The sequence below is a fragment of the Saimiri boliviensis genome, chromosome 3, assembly GCF_048565385.1.
Source record: "Saimiri boliviensis isolate mSaiBol1 chromosome 3, mSaiBol1.pri, whole genome shotgun sequence".
In the NCBI taxonomy this organism is placed as follows: Eukaryota; Metazoa; Chordata; class Mammalia; order Primates; family Cebidae; genus Saimiri; species Saimiri boliviensis.
In genome coordinates, this window is record NC_133451.1 from 116,307,067 (window position 1) to 116,330,624 (window position 23,558).

At 46.2% G+C, this 23,558-nt stretch overlaps 1 protein-coding gene across 9 annotated transcripts in view; it reads right to left on the reverse strand.

Moving 5' to 3' along the window:
• ACSL1 (acyl-CoA synthetase long chain family member 1) overlaps window positions 1-22,544 on the reverse strand; it is a 72,504-nt gene extending 49,960 nt beyond the window's left edge. For 2 of the 9 annotated variants that reach the window (XM_039468076.2, XM_039468075.2), the window contains exon 1: window positions 22,381-22,544. The gene's annotated coding sequence lies outside the window, so the exon portion shown is untranslated. Of the gene's footprint in view, window positions 1-1,667; window positions 1,945-4,448; window positions 4,725-21,580; window positions 21,605-22,380 lie in introns of those variants that run through there. The other 7 variants (XM_039468078.2, XM_010344391.3, XM_074396702.1 and 4 more) reach the window with 6 other exon arrangements.
• Between the last annotated feature and the right edge of the window lie 1,014 nt (window positions 22,545-23,558).

The window sequence follows — 23,558 nt, forward strand, 5'->3', positions numbered from 1 at the left end:
TTCATTAACCATATCAAAAACATTTTACTTACAAAGAATTTTCCCATAAAAACTCAAATATTAGATTAAACTTTCTATTTTCTTCTTTGATATTATGTCTCTGCTCTCATCCACCTAATCAAAAACACCTGACTCTCATTATCAAGGCTAATGTGAATATGAGTGAAGGGGAAGGATGAGCCCAAACCACCTAAGGACCATGAGTTTCTATTTCTTCCAATAGATCTCAGAACAAGTTCCCAAACTGGTTCTGAGACCAATCTAAATTTCACCTTCCTGTATGCTTCAAACCACAAAAGTGGCAATACAAATGCTGGGAAACCCATAGTTGGCTGTTCTGGTAAGATCAGTTTCTTTTACATTCCCCAAGACATTATATCAACAAAAAGAAAGAAACAGATAAATTGATGTGCATAAATTTTAAAAGAACCACCAGATATCTAAAGAGGGAATACAGCACAGTGTTTGAGAGAAAGTACAGAATAGTATTTAAAATTCCAGATGCGGCCGGGTGCAGCGGCTCATGCCTGTAATTCCAACACTGTGGGAGGACGAGACAGGCGGATCACTTGAGGTCAGGAGTTCGAGAACAGCCTGACCAACATGGTGAAACCCCATCTCTACAAAAAATGCAAAAATTAGCAGGGCATGGTGGCAGGCATCTGTAATCCCATCTACTCGGGAGGCTGAGGCAGGAGAATCGCATGAACCCGGGAGATGGAGGTTGCAGCGAGCTGGGATCGTGCTACTGTAGTCCAGCTTGGGCAACAGAGTGAGACACTGTCTCAAAAAAAAAAAAAAAAAAGATCCTAGATGCTAGAGTCAAATTCTGCCTCTCCAGCCTATGAGCTATATGATTTGGGACAAATGACCTTGCCTCTTTGTGCCTCAGTTTCCACATCTATAAATGGAGACAGAAATCACACCTACCTATCACAGGGCTTTTCTGACTGCTAAATGATTCATATGAAGAGGTCAGGATGATCTCACACACACTAGAAAGTGCTCAAAAATGTTAGAGGTTATGATTCTTTCCTCTACCAATGCTCTGGGATTAGTCCTAAGTGCAGAACAATCAAGGTATGCAGGTAAAAACACTGCCTACAGGGAGTGTTCAGACAAAATTAAGAAGTCAAAACACACAGAAGAAAATTACAGTAAGCTGATACATATATACCAAAGCCTCAAACAGAATGCTACATATAATTCATGTATTAAAAATGTGCAGTCCAGGGAATAAATAATTTTAACCAGAAAATTACTGATGAACAACTGCTCTAAAGTTTGACAGCAAAGGGAAGAAAATAATAGTAAATGATCTGAAAGACTTTTCTCAAAAACGCCCTGCCAACGCAACAAGTGTTAACATTTTAACTATTAGTATACATGGTATTTGTGAGCCACTTACTAAATATTCTTTTGAATAGCTAAGTAACAAAACTGAAAATATTTTTGTTAATATATATGAATTTTACGCTAAAATTTAAATTTAAATGAAATTTAATTTTAAACTTAATGACTCCTGTTTTACAGGCCATTAATACTATCGGAACCAACATAATGTATTTGCTCTGCTCATTCAATCTCTGCTACAATGAATCCGTGTAAGTGTATACACACGCACACACACACACACACACACACACACACAAAATTTCAAGGTTTACCATGACAGCAAAGAAAGAAGTGATAAGCAGATTTCTTCAGGCCATGATTTTGGAGAGAAGGTACCAGCACTTACAAAACCACTCACCATCTGTGCTACCAACAGCTGAGTGCTAGGTGACACCCCACTGCAGACACAGAAGAAAACACTGAGGCTGGCGGGGTGGGGTTAGCAGGGCTCAGCCGAACTCCCCTGGCCTACCAAGGTCTCTCAGGGCATGAGTCACATGCCAAGCCTCACGCTGCTGCCCACTGGGCTAAAGGTAACTAGCAGGCAAAATCCATACTTGACTTCTCAGAAGCGCAGAAGGTGGAGGATGGGCCAATGGGCAGCCAGCAGTCGAGTCACCCCACTGCTCCACCCATGGGCAGGGACAGGCATCAGTGAGTGCTGCTGCCAAGACCAGTTCTGAAAACAGACACTGTTTTCTTTCTGCTCAGCTTCCCAATAAGAGACAATGGGCATATATTTTTTAAAACACTGAAATGAAGGATCGGATGTCGGGTAGTATGTCTAACCAAGGTAAGGCATACCAAGAAAGAAACAGATTGCCTGGAACACGCTGAGAGCAAATTTACTCTAGATGAATACATAGGAATTGTGCTACTCCCATCACTCTGTATATGAGTGCCCAGTGTGAGCCAGGCTTTGGCTAGGCCCTGGAAATACAGTGCTGGTAACCTGGTCTAGGCTTTCAATGGGTTAACCTTCTAGCAGAGAAAATACAAAATTAAACAGGCAATGTCTGCAAGGCACTGGGGAAGGCCTTTCTGAAGAAGGGATGTGCACCAGGTGGGATAAGCAGACAAATCAAGTCCATGTCCTATTGATACTGAGTGGTCGGATTTCATCAACAGTATTGCAACCTTAAAGCAGCGTCGGAATACAATGTGCAAACTTGCCTTGCCCTCAAATCCTCCCACCTCTAGTTGTCTTCATCACCCTGCAGTACTCACCCCTTACACACCCATGCCTTTCTCTCTTCTCTCCCCAAAACTCCTACAGTAACTCCCATAAAACCTAGACTGTGTGAACTTGAAGGCGCTGTTCAACAGAATCACATCCCTGAGTGAGAATATTAAATAATTCCTCTATAAACAAACACACAGACACAGGTGATTAATTTATTTATTTTAAGCATCAGCAGTAGCCATGCTATAAACTGCATTATATCAAGAAAGCCTAAGAAAGAACGCTTTTTTTAAAACTTTAGAAAATTATAAATTTAGTAGTATGCATGCAAGAGCATTTCATTAGACACAATCTGTAACACTAAGGGTGTGAATCCAGCCAAATTCCTATATTTAGTGGGTAATAATGACAAACTATAGCAGTTTAATTCATGCCTCTTAGATGGCAGCCAGGTAACCAGCTGCAAACCAACTTCACTGAGCAAGCTGATTAACACTACACACAGGAAAACTATAGTCTATGCATAAAGAACTAAGACAATAGCTCATTTAGATCTGCGTGAAGAACAACTCTTCAACATGACACTGATAGCATTATAAGTATTTTCCCTTCTATTTAATGCTATTAAGGAAAGGGCAGTTGGGGTATTTAGACAAGGAGGCAGACCTACATCCGAAGAAAATCAGGCACAATAAGTAACCCTTCAATGCTGTATTGAACATAAGCATTAAGCTAAGGGATCTCTAAGAAGGATTAAGACATACACTTGCTAACAAATGGTAAAACTCAGACAGATTTTATTCTTATTCCAACAGTGTTCTGGTTTGAGTATTTCTTTATTCTTCCAGAATCAAATTTCCACATAAATATCTAAGGAAATTTATGGACTGGGCATATAAATCATGCTGCTGTTTACCAAAAATATGATTCGATTGGCTTAAAGGCTTAAGAAGCCAGTATTTTCCAGCCAGGAACACGCAAGGCTACTGCCAACCAGCTTCTCCTCCCTCTACAGCCACTCCTGTGCACCCTCCTCCCCACACACAGAAAATGGGTTTGCTCAGCTGGGCTTTCTGAATTTCCTATGAAGCTGAACCACAGAATGACAGGGAAGGTAACAACGGCCAAGGCCTACCAAATGTAGGTACTTAGACTAGCACAAGCCCAGTGCAAAGAGCCAGCGCAGAGATTCCTTTAAATAGACCTGGGTAGAGACAGGCATAGCGAGGCAGGGTGACAGAAACTCAACTGCATGACTATCAGAAAACAGAAATCCTGGTACCCGCAGACTCTGGGTAGAAGAACTAAACATGCAATGGGCATTTACTTAGCGTTTTGGAAAGGCTTTCATATCCAATGTTTTATCTGACCGTCACAAAAGCAAACCGATGAAGAAACCAAGGCCAGAGACTGATAAGGCTTCCCCAAGATGTTAGTCGAGAACGGGACACCAACCAGTGTGACTTTAAATCCAACCTATGCTAATAATTCTTAACTCTGCTAAGTCACTGAGCCTGTCCCCCGAGAATACACGTAATTATCACAAGTCCCCTTCAGCCCAACCCAGGTTAGGAACCATGAGGTCAGGTTTCTAAAGTCCTTCCAGTTCTCATACTCCCAGGTATTATGACAGCTCCGTGTTGAAATCCATCTAAATGCTCAACGTCTTACATAAACGTTAGCATTTATCCCATCACCTTGGCCTCTGAACATGTGGGTTCAAGGCCCACTATACACAAAGGTTTACCTCTTCACCATTTGTACCATGAAAATAGTGGCTCAGGGCCAGAGGTGACTCACAAGGACATCATTCTCTTGGGGACACACACACACACACACACCCCATGCAATTCTGCAAATTTTTACTTACATTAACATTGTATTCTTTTCATGTCATTTAGAAACCAAAAAGTGGGTGATCTGAATGTTCCTCTCCTTCTAAAGTTCCTCAGGCTTTCATCAAGACGAAGAATGGCAGTTTGATGGAATACTTCACTAGGAATGCAGTCCTCAAACAAACCCACATAAATAGCACCCTTGCTCCAGCAGCGGCAAATTAAGCAAGCCTGACATCTTTCCTTAATGCAGCAACCCAAGCTGGCAAGATGCTGCCATTCCGTGCCCCACCTCCTCCCCTTGTACAATAGGCTATTTACAGAGGCAGAAAGCGCCCCCTTTGTCCTTCACTAGCTGGGCAGAGCTCAGGCTTCAGGGAGAAACAAGAGAGCAGCAGCCAGGCCATTTGCTGTTCTTTCAAAGCACCACTCCAAACCCGCTGGATTCGTGCTCCTTAACCCTGACTTGGCAAATTCCCTAAAGTTAGATTTGCTTAAGCCATTGCCTCTTGAACCAAAAGAGCAGTCAGGCTGTCCCTAGAGAGAGGGAGGTGACAGTAGCTCAAAAGAGAGGCCAGTCTCCCAGCTAGAGAGGAAAGCAGAAGCCACTATCCAAAATCCCACAGGATCCCTGACTGTGGTCACTGCCCTGGGCCCATCTCCTCACTCTGAGCATCAGGAGAAGGATTTGGGGTAACTTTGGGGTCCCGTGCACAAACATGCAAGTGGTTTCACAGGAGCTGGTTGTTCCCACCCACTGCCTTGGGGCTTTTTCTTCCCAATTAAGTATAATAAATCTTAAACCCACTTAATTTTCATTAAAGTGATCTTATAGATTACCAACTGAATTTCCAAAAGATTTAAAAAGGAGAAACAAAGCGGATGCCTTGATTTTATAAATCTGACTTATGTCCAGCTGAATACTTTTACACTTAAACCATACCCTGCCCATCCCCTTAAAGTTATCAGAGAAAGAGTGAGACACAAAGCTTTTAAGAGCAAGTGTAAAGCGACACTAACTTTTAACCAGTAATATGAGACCATACCTCACCCGTTCACATTGATCACATGTATCATATATGTGCCCCAAAATAAAGAGATCTCAAATACAATGTGTCCAATTTGAACAAACAAATTTCTAGGATGCAGGGTCAAATATAGCAGATTCTAGAATCATTAAATTACATATATATTCAAGTCATATGAAGAACTAAATTACTTTAGAAATACTGTTTTAAATTCACATTTCATTAATACGTTATTTGAATTCTCTGAACATGCATGTCCAAATAGGGTTTGGGGCATCGCTAAAGCCCTTGTTGAGTCCCCTAACGGTTTTCTGTGGTGTATCTTCACATTTTCCTCTTCCACTGAAGTTGTTGAAGCCGAAGCAGTTTTTGAAGTCATATATGTTCTACTAGTGAAAAAATTCTTGCAAGTCACAACACATTCAGATGACAGAACAGTAGAAATTTTGTCCTGTGGGTCCACATTTATCTAACGAAACCTCATACTTTATTGCTTTTTAAATGCACCTTTTCCAATAACAACCAACATTTGCTTTTGTAAGGTCAAACCCCAAAAAGTAATTACCCAGCTAGCATTAAATTTGCCTTAGAAAAAGTCTAATTCAGCTAGTTGACCTTTAGAAGGATCATGACTAGGATTGGCAGAGATGGCTTCAGGACAAGGTGTCTTCTCTCCCTGATGCTGTTCAAAATACAGGGGCTGAGAGAGCACCCCGTAATATGACAGCCTTAGTAAGACTTTAATAGGAAGACTGAAGGAGAATTTGGGGGATGATTTCATCTTATATTGGGGCAGATGAATTTTTCATATTCAGATAGGGGTACAAACTAAGGAAAAACTTTCAGACCCCAGTCATGAGGCTTGGAATGGAAAGACATAACATAAATGTATACACAAAACAGTAGATAAAGCAGCAGTAAGTGTGAAAAGGAATTCTGAAATGGAGCCTTCGCTCTCAGGGGGAGTTGCATGGAGAAGGCACAGCTGAGCTGGTCCTCAACAAATGAGTATCATCTAGGAAAAGGAGCTATCCTTCAGGCTACGGGAAGGGAGAAAAGGCTACCACAGGTGCCTCCTGACCCCAGGGCTCACATTTTCCCACATTAATCTGGAACAAACAATAGGACTCAGGCAGATAGGAGAGGGGAAGGAAGATTTCCCTTAGCTATGGCTTAGCTATGATTTAGGATCCCCTGTTGCTTAAGCACTTGTCAGGTGTCAGGTGTCAGGTGCTGTGCTAAGTGATCGTGCAAAGGACTAAATATGTTCTCGTCACAGTCCCTACTGCACGGGGTTGTTACTGCCTACAGCTCAAAGACCAGGAAACTGTGTAGCAGTCAAATGTCCTGCCCTTATTCCACATGAGAACAGGACGAGTGCCTGGGTCTGAAGCCAAAGCCCATGGATCAAGAGCCAAGCACATCGGCCCAGGCACGCGTGGGTGTTCAAGCCTAGACAAAGGGAATAGGTAACACCGATGATGACAAGCCACAATGCACAATGCTTTAAGAGCCTGGGATTCGAACCCAAATTTCCATCAACAGATGAATGGATCAACAAAATATGGTCTATACAAACAATGGAATATTATCCAACCTTTAAAAAGAAGGAAATTTAGATACATGCCACAACATGGATGAACCAAAGGACAAATATTGCATGATCTCACTTCTATGAGGCACCTAGAATCAGCAAATTCACAGAGACAGAAAGCAGCAGAAAGGTTACTGGGGGCTGGGTGCGGGGAGGAGGAACGAGTGTTATTGCTTAACGGGTACAGACTTTCCGTTCAGGATGACGAAAAATTCTGGAACTAGATGGTGGTGATGGTTATACAACACTGTGAATGTACTTCATACTTAAAAAGGGTTAGAATGGCAAATTTTATGTTATGTATGTCTTACCACAATAAACAATGTTTAATTATTTTAAAAAATCGGATACACTAAGTAGAAACAAGTAGAAAAGAGAGAGGTAATTTTGAGCCTGAGAATGAATGGCAAAACACTAAAGAGACACTGGGAGGGGGAGACAGAAGGGTGATTTGTGAGCAGCAGGCCCAACTTACCAGGGTCCTCCAGGCCCTCCTTCATGTGTGAGGAGGCAGCTGCTTCACAGCCACCCCCAAATCAGTCCTTCCTTTGAACTGCAGGAATTCTTTATTTGTACCCCTGGGGGATACTTAGCACCTCCTGTCTTATACTTACAGCGAGTGGTACTTAGTACCTAGGCACATACTTCTCCCTCTCCCTGGCCAGGGCCTCCTCCCATCTATCTTTATATGTCCTTGGTGCTTAACACAGTCCAGAGCCCAGGACAGGTGCTTAACGAGCATCTACCGAGTCATAAATGACCCTCTGTGATTCTCACTGTTCCTCTGTGGCAAGTCCCTGGAGGATATATTTATAGAACAGTGATTCTCAAAAAAAGAAAGGGGGTATTGAAAGCATTTTCCAGCTTCAGTAGTCTCCTTCTTCTACTCCCCCCCCCCCCCCCCAGAGTTGCTGTGAGTCAGTGCACCAGAAAGGAGTACAGAACATCTCCTGGCTGACTTGGGGGAAAAAAGAAAAGGGTGCAAGCCACTGATTTAAAGCCTACATAAAAACATTCTCTTGCTCTTACTTTCTTCATGTTTTAGAGTTCTCAAATTGTTTCACTGATGCATAATGTCAGCCCAAGACCACTGTCAACTTAAGGGCAAGGGTCTTTAGAAGACACTGAGATAACGTATTTGGACAGACGGCTGACGATTCATTCAAAACAAATCGTGGCTGCCCGTGGGGAAGGGATGAGATCAAATAAGTACTTTTCTTACGTAGAACAGCCAATAGCAGAAGGTCGTAAGCCCAGAGCCCCATACCAGGGCTGGACTCCAACTTTTGTGAGTTATGTATGACAGAAAAGAGAATCTTGCAATCTAGGGGAACAAACAAGACTCAAGCACAAAATCCAGAGTCCCACCTGAGGACTCTAGTGAGGAGGATGCTCCCAGAAACACAGAGCTAGTGGGCAGCCAACTGAGATATGAGGAATGCTGACAACGAGACCTGCCCAACGTTCTCCAGAGCAAAACAAACAAACAAAAACAACAACAACAAAAACCATATAGCTCTCCTCTCTTCCCTCTTCACACACAGCTACAAAGACCTGTCATGTGCATCTACTTGAGAAAATGATGATTATAGTCAGGACATGCCCCATGAAGATACCCAGGTCAAGTACAGCCTTTGTGTCTCGGTAGTACGTATTTAAGAGGGCAAGTTTCCATTCAAAAAAATTCCTAGAAGCAAGATTAGTCCACTTGTCTTCCAATAGTGATTGAATATGGCTAAGCAATTACTGTGTCCCAACGACACAGAGAAGTTTACTGGTAAGAGCTAGAGAAGGCAGCAGGCTTGGGCAGATAGCCTCAGTCAATAGCTTTGCGGCAGAGGAGATAAGATCTGCTTGTTAGGCTGACCCAACCGTTTTGCAAAGAGCAAGACAGAAAAGGCTTGTGTAGATGAAACTTCTCACTGATAAACTGGATCAATAAGGCACATTATTTCAGCTGACGTTCGGCACAGGAAGAGCTGGAATTTGTCTGTAAGACTGAATGTTGAAGAACATGATACCACGTTCTAAGGGTATTAGGCAAGACAAACAGAGCCAGTTACTAAAAAGCTAAAGAAGGAAATAAAAGGCTTTCTGCCACTGAAATAATGCAGAAAAGACTTCACCTTACTGGACTCAGCTGAATCACAAAGTCAGCCCTGAAGCAAGAGCCTGCACCATAAGGGAGGACAATTTAACAGCAGAGAGGATCAAATGTCCTTTCACAATAGCCAGAGCTGGCCCCAACCTAGGAAGGCACTCTCCTCCCCCAAAGGCCAGGGATGGAAAGGAAGGTCCACTTGCTTGAGAAACTGCATGCAGAGAAGGTACCTAGATCCTGGGGTCCTCTCAGGTGCTTTGCTCAAAGTCAGGATCTTCCCATCTTTCTGTGTGACTATGGAAATAAACAGATTACGAACATGGAAAAAATCCTAGACCTAGATGCAAAAAGATCACATTCTAGGTACTGGCTGTGCCTCTGATGAGCTACAAAGTTTGAGCCAGCTCCTCTACTGATGTGGGCTTCAGGGAGAATAAAGAAGAGAGAGGGAACAGAGGAAAGCTATGCCTCCTTCCATCATGAATGCCATGGTAGCTTCTCCAAGACTATGTAAGAGAAGAGAAAAGACAGCCAGGCAATCCTGGTGTCCAGGACCAAACAATCAAGTTTCCACCTATACCCAAAGACCCCAGGGAATAGTGATGTATGAAGAAAATAATCAATGTTAAAAACCCTCAATTCTATGTGGTGGGTCTATGGGTGCCTTTACTATTTTGTTCTTCTTTGTATGTTGCTGTATTTTTTCCAATTTTTTTATTATGGTAAAATTCATATAATATAAAATATGCCATCCTAACTATTAGCTGTTTTTTTTTTTTTTTTTTTTTTTTGAGACATAGTCTCACTCCATCACCAGGCGCCAGGCTGGAGTGAAGTGGCGCGACCTCGGCTCACTGCAACCTCTGCCTCCCAGGTTCAAGCAATTCTCCAGCCTCAGCCTCCCCAGTGCGCACCACCATGCCCAGCTAATTTTTTTTGCATTTTTAGTAGAGACGGGGTTTCACCATGTTGGCCAGGATGGTCTCAATCTCTTGACCTCATGATCCGCCCGCCTCGGCCTCCCAGAGTGCTGGGATTACAGGCGTGAGCCACCGCGCCTGGCCTAGCTGTATTTTTTAAAGTTTTTCAAGATAAAGAGCTCTAACTGACTCAGGTCAGTACACGTCTTCTTGTATTTATGTATTTCCCACCTGCTCCACAAAGATCCAGGGTAGCAACCTGTCCTTAGAACAGAATGACAGATAGGATATAAACCCCTCCTGGAAAATACGTATCTAAGCTTGCACTGGACCCGGCTCAGCCACTGACCTGCTATGTGAGCCACTTCCACTTAAGTGCCTCTTTGAAAAAGGGGTCAGGTCACAATACAAAAAAAGAAGCAACACTCTGAACATGACAGGGGGGTGAAGAACTCTTCTTAGTCCCAGGCAAACAGAAAGCCTGAGGATAAAGCACTGATAATGTTTTCTTTGCTTTCAGCAAGTTTAGGATATCAGTGAAGGCAAACACACCTGCAAGAGTTAACAGACCTACAGAAGACAGATCTGATAACCACCGCAGAAATAAGCCGTAGGGGCCTGGTGCTGCAGGAATCTAGAGGAGAGAACAGTACACATGCAAGGGGATCCAAGGGAGGGCTGTCCAGAGAGCTGAACGTGGAACCAGGCCAGGTCTGAACAGGCAGAGACAGGAGGGGGTGGAGACACACCAGTAAGAGCCAGACAGTGCTGCAAGCAAAGAGGCAGGGAGGAGGCCCTGCAGGGGCAGCAGGTGGGCTGGGGACTCACAGCAGTGTTGTAAAGAAACGGCCAGGTGCCTCTGCCTCTCTCTCCCATGACAGCATTCTTGTCAACAGGCTGTGTAAAAAACAGCTGGCTGCAGGAGGCTCGCCCTCGCCCAGCTGGTGTTTAGTTCACAGAGCCCTCCTGTCCCCGCCAGGCCCCAGGCCTGGGGTGAGAGACAGGGAAGAACAAGACCCAGTCCTTGTCTTCAAGGAGTTCATACCACCCCACAGCTTGCAGAGGTCACAGCTATCACATATCAGTGACCTGGATAAGAAGGCTAAAGAGGGCGCAGGTTAGATAGAGTTACTTACACCTCTTAAAATAGATCAAGGTTTCAGAGAGACTGATAACCAGAGAAATGGCTTAGCAGGACATGGGTAAGAAGACAGAACACAAAGACCTCTCTGCCCAGGGAGAGGAAGACCAGCCTCACACAAGTTTGGAGAAATCCACTTCTGAGTTGAGTTTTTACATATTTCAACAGGTACCTACTATTACTTTAAAAATCAGAGACGAGGCCGGGTGTGGTGGCTCACCCCTGTAATCCCAACACTTTGGGAGGTTGAGTGGAGTGGATCATCTGAGGTCAGGAGTTCGAGACCAGCCTGGCCAACATGGCGAAACCCCATCTCTTCTAAAAATACAAAAATTAGCCAGGCGTTAAGGTACACACTTGTAGTCCCAGCTATTCAGGAGGCTGAGGGAGAAGAATCGCTTGAACCTGGGAGGCGGAGGTTGCAGTGAGCCAAGATCGCGTCACTGTACTCCAGCCTGGGCAACAGAGCAAGACTCCATCTTACCAAAAAAAAAAAAAAAAAAAAAAGAGAGAGAGAGATGAATGGAATCTACAAGATAATTATAGGCTGTGAGGTTCCCCAGAACTGGACACAGCCTGCAAAACACATGGGACCTCGTTCTGCCCTCTAAATTGTGCCTGTTATGTGGAAGACCTCAGTGGTGCTAGAGGAGGCAATAAGTGAAATAGAGAAAAGGTTCACCAGGAATTAGCTCATTGTATGGGGAAGAAGAGAGGGCCTGGTGAAAACCACGAGACATGAGCTAAAGTCACACAGAGAGCTCAGGTAACCATAAAAAGAGGTGACTGGCCCTGGGGAAGCCCAAATCAAAACAAACCTAACAAGCTGCAGAAGATTAGAGAATAATGACCAGTGTTTAAAAGACAGAAAGAAAAAGAAACTGTCCAGTTCAGCCATTACCTGCTTGGAATAGGTGATTCTAGTTTGAGGTCTCTGTATTCACTTTACATTTCACTTAAAATTTATTATGAAAATTCAGATCTATTCAAAAGTAGACATAGTAGTATAATAAAACTATATTTTATGTACCCATGACTCCAGCTTCAATAATGATCAACATTTTGCTAATATTGCTTCATTATATTCACTTTTTAAAAAATTACTTTAAGGTACATCCCAACACCCTGTCTCTCAGGTAACATTTCGGAGGCCTCCAGGGCTCTATGGCTCTATGGTGTGGGGTATCACGTGCAGGACAGTAAAACTGACTGGCACACAGCCTGCATCTTGCCAGCTGCCCAAAGATTTCAACAACAGGAGTCAACCTGAATATTAACTTAAAGCATCCAACTCAGCGTAGTATTTGTCATGCAAGAGAAAGGCCCATGTATTCAATCTGCAAATATTCAGGATACATAAGACAGCTCAGCCTCAGGGGACATAAGAGCAAACAAAAAAGAAAAAAATAAAAGGCCTATCCCAATGAGGCTTCCACATTGCTAAGTTTTGGGACCAAAGACAAAACATATTCTGGAGTTAACTTGACTCTCCTGAAGTCACAGATATATAAGATGAATCAAACCTAGCCAGAGAGCTGTTTCTATTCCCTAATTTGGGGAGCGGCGGCGGGGGGGGGGGGGGGCGGGAACATTTTCATTCTGTTTTCCAGGCTGGAGAGCAGTGGTGCAATTTTGGCTCACTGCAACCTCCACCTCGTGGGTTCAAGCAATTCTCTGCTTCAGCTCCTGAGTAGGTGGGATTACAGGCAGCCACCACCATGCCCAGCTAATTTTTGTATTTTTAGTAGATATGGGGTTTCACCATCTTGGCCAGGCTGGTCTTGAACTCCTGACCTCGTGATCCACCCACCTCAGCCTCCCAAAGTGCTGCAATTACAGGTGTGAGCCACTGCGCCCGGCCTCTATTCCCTTTTAATTGACAAACTGAGTTCTCTCCTTTTTAAAAAATGGCATTCAGAGGTCTCTACGATATTGGTGCTAGAGAAGGAGTTAACTTTCTGGTTTTCTAAACTTTCAATGATGTACCCCAATCAGTAACAAATAAATGTACCTCTCACATGTAAATGCTTTTATCTATAAACTATATACATATACATTCTGCAAATATTTTCTGAACATTAGAAAACACACAAACACGAAATTAAAAGATGGCCAAAGAAATAACTATCCATAGAAATTCTAATGTTTCTGTTCTATTCTATACTGTAATGGATGTTCTAGCCACCCACTATGGGGCAGACACCCCACTCTGGAGAGAGTCCTTCAATATCCTGAGCAGCCCTGCAGCCTCTCTGGTGGCTAGCCTGGCCAGCATCTCCATCTGTTCCCCACCATGGATAACAATGAATGAAACTGCCAATGGAAGCACCCTGAAACGCATGCCACGCCTGGGAGGCAGAGGGACAGTGCCTGACAAAGCCTGCAAAAAGGGACTGTCACATCAATAAGGGAGTGAAGTAGTGATGGAGAGAAGCATGCCAGAGTGGGGAGGACGCTGCTGGTGACGATCACCTGACCTGCGTGAGAGGCCAGGTAGACTGAGCTGGCCTTTCAGGAGGACGGAGACTAGAGGCCAAGGCCCACGCCAGGCTCCATGGCTGGGCTCCTCTGAAGGTCTGTCCTGGACACCCTGCAGCTTCAGCCCTCACCCCAGGGACAAGGATCTTCACCCTGCCTGAACTGGAGTTTGCCTCTGACTCATGTCAGGAGAGAAAAGCACAGACTGGCTCTGTCTTCAGAGTCCATCCTGGGACTCTGGGCTGCTAAGCCACCCCCTCAAGAGCTCAGTTCCGTCCACTGTGAGGGGCCTGGCTGGGCTGCTTGACAGCTCAGCCTCAGGGGACATAAGAGCAAACAAAAAAGAAAAAAATAAAAGGCCTATCCCAATGAGGCTTCCACATTGGGAAGCTGGCTTCCACCCTGCCAGCTCCCCATCCTGGGATGCCTCAGAAGCTTGCCTGAGGCACAATGTAGGTAATTGTCCTACAGAAGGAACAATGAGCCGTTTGACCATTTCACTAGTGGCACAGAAACAAGGAGCAATCTGAACACAGGAATACCAGGTAAACTAAGACTACAGTACAGTTATGTAAGTTTAGCTGGAGCTCAACACTAATCTCCTCCCCTCCCATACCCTGCAAAGACCACAGCCACCTGCTTCTCCAGCACAACTGAAACTACAAGAAACGCCTCAGAAGTACTCCTAAACACAAACTTTCACCCGAGTGAAAGCACAGGCTTAAGTCTAGACACTTTCAATATCTCGATCTTAGCTATAAGATCTAAATTTTGGCCGGGTGCGGTGGCTCATGCTTGTAATCCCAGCACTTTGGGAGGCCAAAGCAGGCAGATCACTGGAGGTTGGGAGTTCAAGACCAGCCTGCCCAACGTGAAGAAACCCTGTCTCTACTAAAAATACAAAACTAGCCAGGTGTGGCGGCATACGCCTGTAATCCCAGCTACTTGGGAGACTGAGGCAGGATAATCGCTTGAACCCAGGAGGCAGAGGTTGCAGTGAGCCAAGATCACACCTATTGCACTCCAGCCTGGGCAACAAGAGCAAAACTGTCTCAAAAAAAAAAAAAAAAAAAAAAAACAAAACAAAACCTGGAACAGTAAAACATTACAATGTATATTCTCATCAGAGACCACCTTCTATGGGACATCTGACCATCGGAAACTGCCCTACCCTCAATCCATCATCAGATAATCTTACATGCTTACTAGCTGTAAGGCCCCGTGTTAAATGCTGCTAAAAACACAGAAATGACAATGACTAGGTCTCCCCCATGCCCAGAGCTTAGAGTGTGGCTGCGATGCCTATCTGAGAAAGCCAGATGTGCGCTCATGAAAAGCTGCACACGGGACAGAGGCTGGGATGCTCGTCAAAATATTTAACAGCCAGTACGGCCAGGCACCAACCAGTCAGAAAAGACACAGGCCAGTGCACCAGAACAGGGCTCAGAAGTTCCTCTGCAGCCCCAGGTATTAACCCGTTAGTTTCTGAATTAAGGGTGGGGCAGTTGGGGTAGCAACTATTCTCTACCTAGGACAGGAGTATTTCGACATTTTAACCACCAGTATAGTCACTGATGCATTCCAACTGAATGACAGCATAGCTGAGGAAAGGGAAAGTCACTCCAGGAAAAGTGCCTCTGCGGAGCAGGGCTCTGTGGGACAAGGAATGGCACCCCAAATAGGCCGAGTTGGCACTGTACCATTTAGATGGACTTTTTTTTCGGAGACAGATTCTCACTCTATACCCCAGGCTGGAGTGCAGTGGCGCCATCTCGGCTCACTGTAACCTCTGCTTCTGGGGCTCAGGTGATTCCCCTGCCTCAGCCTCCTGAGTAGCTGTGATTACAGGCGCATACCAGCACAGCCAGCTAATTTCTATACTTTTGGTGGAGTTAGGGTTTCACCACGTTGGCCAGGCTGGCCTCAAACTCCTGACCTCAAGTAAGCCACCCACCTCGGCCTCCCAAAGAGCTGGAATGGTGTGAGCTACCACACCTGGCCTAGATGTACTCAACACAAACTTTATCCCAACAAAAGCACGGGCTTGGGTCTAGAGATTTTCAATGTCTTGATCTTAGCTGTCAGATCAAGGATACCATCGGACCAGGACACAGGAAGTCAGTCGGGTGGTGGACAGCACCCATGTGCAATTTCTTGGGTAAACAGACCCATTAACCCTGTGCCAACAGAGTTTGCTGTATGTGAAGCCTCAGGATACGGTGGTTTAGGGAGGTGTGGAGATAGCAGGTAGGAACCAAGCTGCAGAAGCATCTGAGAGGTAAGGTGGGGTCTTATGGAGGGGAGCCTGGAAGGCTTCTGCTCAGGAGGGATTTGATTAGAGCTGTGCTTTAGAAAAAGCAACCCTCCCCCTCTGCACCCTCCCCCGCTTTCTAACAAGGGCCTTCACTGTTTAAATTGCAGGTGACAATTCTGGATTAGAATGGCAATACTGAGAAGGCAAGGAGGAAATGCATGTGCACTGGGCAATACTGCACAGAGTAGGAATAAGCAGAACTGCCAACTGACTGGACTTCCAGGCAGAAATCAAGGGCAACACAGAGGTCAGGCCATTCTCTGAACAGGCACAGTGCCCAGAAACAAAGTCCACATGTGTGCCATGGCCAGAGGGGCAGACAGGTTGTGTCACCTTGGCCAAGTCACCCCTCTCCCTGCCCTGTAGTCACTGCACAGGTGCAGTGAATGAGTGAGGCTTATTTCAGTGTTGCTCTGAAGTCCCTCAGAGGTGGCAAGGGAGACAGAGGAAACCCTTCAACCACTGCAGTCCTGCTTTTATGTATTTCATCTCTCAGGGTTCTGCTAAAATCACCCTGGGAAAAAGAGACCCATAATGCTAGGTAACGCTACTGTGCCTTCAAACCCTGAAAAGTCACAATTTTATTCTCTTGTCTACTGAAAGTGCTGAGTATCATCTAGAATACACTGAGAGGGTCTGTTTCTGACAAAAGCACCCCAAGATACACAGCAGAAAGCAAACCTATGTGCACAGTGAGGCCAATCTCCTACATTAGTGAGCGCTGCTCCACCATCTGCTGAGCCTCGGTCCCGCTCCCAGCTGGAATGTGCTCTCTTCCCCCAGCAAACTGGATGCATTAATCATGTACCTCAATTGTTCTCCAGCCTTACAAGACCAACGTCTAGGGCAGGTAAAGCCTTTTATTTTTTAATTCTCTAGAAAGTCACAGCTACATAGCAAGTGATCTTATCACTCCCTGAGCCAAGCTGAATCAAAATTTGTGGTCTCTTTCAGCATTCTAGTGGTATAAAGAGATAATTCAAGGCAGAATGTAAATGAGATGAGGGGGAAATCAAGGAGCAGTGACACTGAAGGAGACCCAGCTCTGTCCTTCCTGTCTGACTGACATCTGCATAGCCTGGAACTTTCTTTTATTTTTTTAGTAGACGGAGTCTCACTCTGTCTCCCAGACTGGATCGCTGCAACCTCTGCCTCCCCAGTTCAAGTGACCCTCCTGCCTCAGTCTCCCGAGTAGCTGGGACTACAGGCATGTGCCACCATGCCTGGTTAATTTTTGTATTGAGACAGGGTTTCACCATGTTGGCCAGGCTGCTCTGGAACTCCTGATCTCAGGTAATCCACCTGCCTTGGCCTCCCAAAGTGGTGGGATTACAGGCGTGAACCACTGCGCCAGGCCTACCCTGGAACTTTCTAGGCCCTCCTGGACTGAGAAACTTCTAGCTCTGGAGGGGCAGTAGAGCCAAGGAATTAGGAGCACCGACCCTGAAGCCAGACTGCCTATGTTCAAATTCTGGTTTGAGCAACTTAATCTTTGCACCAGTTCCTTTATCTTGTATACAGTAAGGATGGCAGCAGAACCTACCATACAGGGTTGCTGGGGGTACTAATGAGCTAACACATCAGAAGCCTAGCAGCGCCTGGCTCCGTCGGCTGCTATCACTGCTCCATTCCTAAGCCTGGCCGTGTCCAGGCTATGGACACCACCTCAGTCAGCCACCACAAATCTGCTTTGTGGTAGACACCCAAGCCTTGGGGGAGAAACTAGCTCCTGAAGTACTTTCTCATGACTGCATAACAAAGGAATAAACAGTATTCAGAGTATTTCAGTCCTTCTTGTACGGACATTTCCTCTATAACAAACCTCAGAGGAAAGTGCCTATTGCTATAGGAGCCAAAGCTGTGCTAATGGATAGATTCTACATGAGGAAATGGTCTACAAGCAGGCCACGTTTCCTTCTCTGATGCCCTAACTTCTTTCCATTTATCTTCGAAACCATGATATCCCTATTTCAACCGCTTTTGACTAGAATACATGAATCCAAAAGTCCAATAAACCTATTCATTCGTAAAAACACTTTTCAAATTGTTGTTAATTTCAAGAGTTTTAAAGCAGAACATACTTTAAAAAAAAAAAAGATGTATTTAAACATGTAATAAAGGTTGGTAAACTGTTCTGAAAACTATCCAGCAATAGGGAGAAGTAACTAACACGGCCCATACAGCATATAACGCAGTCTTCCTCAGAACTTATTTTTTGAAGAATATGTAACAACGTGGAAAAAAGCCCACAATATAGCTTAGATGATTAAAGTTAAATTGTCAAAATTTTACTCTTTAATTAACAATATATGCTTAAAATTTGTTTATTGTATAGGGAAAAAAAGACTGGAAGGAAATATATCAAAATGTTAAAAGAAATTAATCTCTGTTAGAGCTTCATGTTTCCTATTTCCCAAATTTTCTCCAATAAGCATGTATGGCTCTTAAAATATGAAAAATGAATATAGCTTTTCTACAGCAAGTGGTTTTGGTTTAGATATTACACAGCTTTCAGACTTTTATTTAAAACTTGAAGACCAGCAAATAATTCATAAAGAGAATCAGCCCAGGCACCTATATGGAACCACTCATTTTGAGATTTTATTTTATTGTTTTTACTTTTTTTCTAAAGATGAGGTCTTGCTATGTTGCCCAGGCTGGTCTTGAACTCCTGGCCTCAAGCAACAAGACATTCGCCTCCAGATGATCATATCCTTCTAAGGTAGGCAGCACAGGAGAGCAGGGCCCTTACTTACTTAAGTTTTTGTCCAAGAATGACACCCTCCAAGCAGACACACTTCAAGGAGTCTCCGATATTTCACAGGCCCCTCTTGATTCCTCAGAGGTCATAAGTGAATGGATACTGTGTTGTTTCTAACACAATCAAGAAAGTGAAAATGGGCCAGGTGCAGTGGCTCATGCCTATAATCCCAGCACTTTGGGGAGGCCAAGGAGGGCAAATCGCTTGAGCCCAGGAGTTCGAGATCAGCTTGGACAGTATGGTAAAACCCCCTCTCTACAAAATATACAAAAATTACCTGGGCATGGTGGTGTGTACCTATGGACTAAGCTACTAGAGATGCTGAGGTGGGAGGATCACCTGAGCCCAGGAAGGTGGAGGCTGCGATGGGCCATGATCACGCCTGCACTCCAGCCTGGGCAACAGAGTGAGATCTTATCTGGGAAAAAAGGAAAAAAAAAAAAAAAGAAAGATAGTGAAAATGTCATGATGTAAAAAATGAACATAACTTAGATTATCTGATAGTTTTCTCTTCTTGCCATTATATATAACCAAAGGCTTATCACCAACTGAAATTTCTTATGCATTGACTTTCAGCATTTGATGTAAAATGACAATCTCAGAGTTGCTGCCACAAATTCTGGTAAAACTGCCCCTGCCTTCTCTAGTTCACAAAGGTCAGCTACTCCTTTATGGCTGTGCTCCTTTAAAAGTTCTCAGAAGCCCCTTGAAGTAACAGCATGTTAAAACGTAAACTCAGCTGCCTGCAACTTCAGATTAGCTCTGGTCACTGAGAATTCTTCTCCAGGTACTAGTGTCAAAGGCACTTCATGACCGTCATGTGGTTGTCTAACTACCAAGTTGGACTGCCAGCCTTCACTAAAAACTCTGGTACCCTTATCTATCTCCTGTTAGATCACTGTCTGTCAGAGAGTAAGGCATTAAAAGGTTTTCAGATAAAAACAGCTGTGAGCTGCCTTAAAGGAAATTCTTTTCTATTTTGTAACACAGGAGCCTCATGCATTGCATCATCGAAATAAGACTGTCCACAAAACATTTTTAAAAGACTCTGTTTGGTTCCAAGAGACAGTAAACACAAAGGAATAATGGATATCTATTTTAAACGGCAAACTTACACAATAAATTCAATTGATCTTAAAACCGAAACATTCCTCTAAGGTTACTGACTATAAATATCTAGAAATCATTATTCCTATAGTCTTGCTCTTTCCAGAAAAGTGAAACTGGAAGGGAGGAGGAGAAATACCCAGCTATCATAACAAGACAACCTGATCTTTTCTCAAAAGCCTCCCGAACGCACAACCATTTTGCACAAAACAGTTATATCAAAAAAGATGTAGCAAGACCTAGACATTAAGCATGCTAGAAGGTAGGGACAGTTTTACCAGTGTTTGTGGCAGCAGCTCTGAGACTGTCATTTTACGTCAAATGCTTAATGTCAACGTGTTAAGAAATTTCAGTTTGTAGTAAGCCTTGGGTTATATACAATGGCAACAAGAGAAAGTTATCACATAATCTGAGTTTTGTTCATTTTTCTGCATACACTACGGCACGCTGGTATACTTTCAGTTAGCCTAAACTTCACCAAAAAGTAGAGGTGGCTATGAAAACTCTACCTTACGGTATAAATAGATACCTGTCCCTACATGTATGGGTCACATGTGTCTACCTCCCAAATGCCAAAAACTTAAAAGCCCTGATTTCTTTTTAGCCAGGCTGCCTGCAATAATAATAAAAATACTGCCAAAATAGGAACAACAGAGGCAGGAAGGAAATATGTCAAAATGCTTATAATTGTGGGGGAAGGGTAATCGGTCTTTTTTTTTTTTTTTTTTTTTTTTTTTGAGACAGTCTCCCTCTGTTGCCCAGGCTGGAGTGCAATGGCTCAATTTTGGCTCACCACAACCTCTGCCTCCTGAGTTCAAGTGATTCTCATGCCTCAGCCTCCCCAGTACCTGGAACTACAGGTGCGTGCCACCAAGCCCCGCCAATTATTTATATTTTTAGTAGAGACAGGGTTTCGCCATGCTGGTCAGGCTGGTCTCGAACTCCTGACCTCAGTGATCCGCGCACCTTGGCCTCCCAAAGTGCTGGGATTATAGGCATGAGCCACCACCTGGGCTGGGTAATTGTTTTTCAAAAAATTATTCTGTTTACAGTAAATTCAGAAAACAGAAGTCTTTAACATGTCTGTTATTTTAAAGGGGAGAGGTGTAAGCTGTGCTGACAGCAAGTTTCTTTTTCTAGTCATAAAATTTTGGCTCGTGAAAGATTTTAGTCTAATGCAGATTGTTCACAGATATAAGGAGAGGGCCTCCGATTAGGGAGGTGTTTTCCGAATTGAGTCAGAACAAGAAAGTAAGTCTCCCAAGACTCGTCCTATTTTCCACTATATCACACTGCACTGTCTGGCTCCAATCTGATGGCAAGCAATCGTTCCTTAAAAAGCTCCATCTTCTCAGGCCTACCCAGAACAGACCTACAACTCAAAACTTTTACGTTTTAGCCAATCTAACCTTCCTCGTCCACTTGAAAAACAAAAACAAAAAAACAAAACAGAGTCAACCAGAAGGTTTTGGTTGATTTTTTTGCTTGCATGAAGCCAGTAATTGTTTTCTTTGGGATAATCACAGGTTAAGTTGTAAAATGTGTGGCAGAAACTGCAAGATTTAACCAGTTTCTGTCAACACGAATCGAAGGTCAAGAAATAAAAAGCAGAGCCGTGAGAGTCGCGGGACTTCAGATATGCCTGCCCGAAGAAGCTTAAAAGTCTTAGCCAGGACACTAGAGGACGCTTTTAGAACGGCCACTTTTAATTACGTTCCATAACCTTGAAACTGGACGGAGTTGGGGGGCGGGGTTCCACACCCTCACACGGACTGATTGGGGGAACGCCTGTCCCCAGACTCGAATCCACGTGTCCATTCAAGTCATCTACCGCCACGCTCCGTCTACGCTGCCAGGTGACAGACATCATCTTTGCTTCCGAAATTCAAAAAACGCCAGCTCTCCTTAAAGCAATGACCCCACGGCCAAGCGCAGAGGCCACGGGCACCCCTCCGGAGACACCGCAAGAATGTCTGCCTCTGGCAGCGGCCTCGGAGCTACCAGCCGCCCTCGTGCCGGCGCGCGGCGTGGAGCCCGCACCTCAGTGGGCGCCAATGCAGTCCCGCCCCGTGCGCAGTCCGAGCGCCCGCGAGCCCGGCCTCTGGGGCAGGTGGGGGCCGCGGCCGAGGGCGCTGTCTGCAGCCCTGCGGGGCCGCCTCCTCCCGACCGAAGCGCGGCGTCCGGCTGCTCCGCCACGCCGGTCCCCGCTGCCGCACACCCCGGGGTCGGTACCGCGCGCGTCCCCCCCTGCGCACCAGAGCCGCGCCCGCGCCTCCCGCAGCTCAAACACAGGAAGCCGCGGCGGCTCAGGCGCCCTGGAGGCCTTCGGCTGCCGAGGGAAGCGGGGCTGCGGGCAGGAGGCCGGAAAGGCGGCGCGGCCCCAGGAGCCTGAGGCGGCTCACGCGCCTCCGCAGCGGCCGCTGCTCAGGCTCGGCGCTGCGGGGCAACCTCAGCCCGCGCCTCTGCCGGGGCCCGGGCACCGCTGCGGGAGCAGGCGCGGCTCCGCACGGCTGGCGCACTCACCCCCTCCGTGGCCGGGCCGCTCCGCCGCCGGCTGTCACTGCTGCCCACTCCCTGCCCCGCGCCGGCTCCGGATGCTATTTAAGGCGCCCTGCCGCCGCCGCCGCCGCCGCCGCCGCCGCCGCTGCCCGCTGGCTGCGCCCCCGCCGCCGCCGCGGCTGAGCCAAGAGGCTGCCTGTGCGCTCGCAGCGCCGGCCCCGCCCTCCCGCGACCCCGCCCCCGCCCCCTCAGGCCCCGCCCTCCAGCGGGCCCGCCACGTCCGAGCCACGCCCCGCCGCGCGCCCCGCCGCGCTCCAGTCCGGGCGCGCGTGGCTGGCGGGTGGCTGGCGGGCTAGAGGTGGCGGCGGACGAACACGGCTGGAGTCGCCCAGACTGCCTTGATTTCATAATGAATCTGAGGAAGGACAAAGGGTCTATTGGACCGCCTCAGCTCAGACGCCCCGCGGACCCTGGCCCCTCGATGCCCAAGGGGCGGCCGGCGCCCTGCGGATCCTGCACCCTCAGCGCGTGTCCCGCCGGCCTCTGAGCAGGCCGGGCTTCTGCTGCGGGGACCCTGGCGGCTAGGGCCTTCCTCTCCGTTTCTCCTTGACACTGACGTGCGCGGGCCCCTTTGAGCCCTTTTTCACCGCGGCCCCACAGGGTTTCGCCACGCTGCCTGTCCGGAAGACCCTTTCTGCCGGGTGTCAGCAGAGCCTGGCGTGGGCAGCGCCCGCAGCTTACGCCGGTGCAGGGGAGCGGAGGGCCGACTGCGCGCTGCACCGGGGCGGCCGCCTGCTGTGCGGTTCTGGGCGCTTCCGCCTCCCTACCATGCCCATCTGGGGGCTTCAGAGGCCAACACGATGGTTTCAGGCTCCTATCCCAAAGGCTGCTCTTTTAGCACCTGAGGCCTACCAGGAACCTCAGCCTCTAACAACAGTGGTCCCGGTTACCGTGGGGTTTGTGCCTAGCGTTGGCTGGAGGGCTGTTTGAAGGGTGATTGTCATAAAAGCCTTTGTGAATAACAGATACTGTTTACACAGTGCTTGATGCCGGTCAGTGCTACAAACACTGCATACACATTATTCTCTTTAATCTTCATAACCCGATGGGGTAGGTACTTGTCACTACTGCCCTTTCAGAAGAGGAAGCTGGAGCACAGAGCTTAAATGCTAGTGAGGGCAGTCCCACACTTGGCACTCAGG